We start from the raw sequence: 2,247 nt of genomic DNA, 5'->3' as shown, positions 1-2,247 counted from the left end.
CATCCCCCGAAAGACCCCCTTTCCCGTGGTATCCTCCCTCTGCTCCACAGAATCCCATTACCCTCCCACCCCTCCTCCTCCTCCTTCAGTGCTGAAATCACCTGCCACAGCTCTCTGAAACCAAGGGGAATTGCAGCCACTGAGGCAGAGAAGTGGAGGCACTGCTTCATGGACCTGCCCTGTGGTACTAATCCTGGAGCACACGTGGCAGGATAGGGTGGATGAGTGGCTGAATCAGGGGAGGAAGCAATTGAATGTATTGCTTTATTTTTTAACTCCCATATTCTTTAACTCTTTCCCACTCACCCTTGTAACAGCACATCCCCAGGCCATTTGGCCCCTATGCCAAGGCTCCACAGCTACCCCTGATACCTCAGCTTCAGACACCAGGTTTCTCACACCAGAAGTCTCTCCAGGCCTCTTTATGGAGACAGTCTGGAATGTCCTGCTCATCTTGGGTCTCCTGCTGTCATACTCCATCAGTCTTTTCTGACACTCCTGCTTCAGCTGGGCAGGGAGGTATGCTGGTCCCACCCTGGGCCTCTTTGGAGAGATCTATGCCAGGTCTTTCCCAGTCCCTACTATCCCCCTAACTGAGCAAAAGTCCCCCTAACAGGAGGCACTACCTACATGCTGCTGTCACATGGCCCTTGCTCAGCTGACTCAGGCACAGACCCGAAATTAGAGTCTTACTCCCTTACAAGCATAATTCACGCTGTGACAAGGATGTTTAACTTTTGTCCTGGTGTGAGGGAGAGCACTGTGAAATTAGGGCCTCTTTATGCTCTGGACCATTTGATTCCCAGTTTGCCTTTTGTCTAGGTAAAGGGCCTGTGTCCTCTGCCCAATGTTAGAGGTAAAGGAGCCCAAGAACTTTAATGGCATGTTCATATGGCTTAGTAGGTTAATTTTTTTTCTCTTTCTCTTTGTTAAATCTGTGTTAAGCAAGAAACACCTGGATGGAATAATATGGGGCTCTTCTCTAATACACAAGCCATTGATACAGTAGATGGTGACAGCTCTTCTACTGTGTGAATTAGAGGTTGGGTATTTTTAAAATGAATAGACACTGTAAATCAACCATGAACTGTACTGTGCAAGTGATAGAAGTAAGCAGTAAAAAATCCTTTAAAAAATGTAGTCCCTGCACCCACAGACTGTACTATGCACTTATTAAGCCACCATAACCCTGCAGCAGGGTATATTTTGCATTCTTATAGCAGGAGTATTAAGAATTGACTGCCTTGTTCAGAATGCAGCATTGCTTGCTTGCAACATTTAAGCATTTTAATTAGAGCAATTTTAAAGTGACAGGAAAGGAAATCTGTACCCATAAATCTCTTTTAATTCCTTTGATGATGAAACAAATGTTTTCATAGGGAGTCAGGAGACCTGGGTCCTGTTCCTCTGCTACTGACCTGCTATGTGACCCTGGGGCAAGTTACTTTACCCTTCTGTGCCTTGATTTCCCCCTTTCTAAAAAGGGGACAAAGGTGTACGCTGCTCAGAGATCCATGGGTGAAAAGAAGTATAAGCTATAGAATTATTATTGTTTCCCTATAACACTGTAAGAATAGTAATAGAATACCTTATCCTGACCCTCCTTTTGAGCACAGCTAATCCATACAAAGAAGAGCCTGTGCCTTAGGTGAACACTAGTGACTGCGCAAACAGATGCCGTGAAATGCATGAAAAATACTGGAGTTTAGGAACTCAGTTAGGTGTCTGTCGTTTGTAAATTAATGGCTAAATCGATTAAATAGAAGCATGCGATTTCTCCTGAGGAAAGTCTAGTCACTCTTGCAGCTTTCTAAGGGGCGAGGAGGGACGACAGACCCATTAATGTCTGCGAAGCACCAGCAGTGTGCATGCTTTAATCAATTCATCGGGGTTTTATCTGTGATCCTAAAAGCAGGTTAGATTCAGCCTGAAAGGGGAGGGGAGAGAAGGAGGAGGAGAGGGAGCGTCTAAATGCACTCGGTGAATTGCTGGGACTGATAATTAGGAATCTCAGGAGAGCCGCTTCTCAGAACAACCTGCTTCTTTTGGATGGAAGGAGTGGAGACAGTGGTTCAGTCCTGCTGATGTTTTTTAAGCCCTCCTCGCCGTTTGACGGGCATTCCCAGTGCTTTTGTGCACGTCTCTGAAAGCGTTGACGTGGAAAGAAGCAGCGGAGGGAGGGGAGGGTGAGGGGGGGGGAACTGCAGTTCTTCTAAAAATACTGAGGGCATGCCGGAGTGTGAGCAG

This window comes from Chrysemys picta, chromosome 7 (assembly GCF_011386835.1).
Source record: "Chrysemys picta bellii isolate R12L10 chromosome 7, ASM1138683v2, whole genome shotgun sequence".
NCBI classification, from domain to species: Eukaryota; Metazoa; Chordata; order Testudines; family Emydidae; genus Chrysemys; species Chrysemys picta.
Note: the sequence above shows the minus strand (reverse complement) of the source record.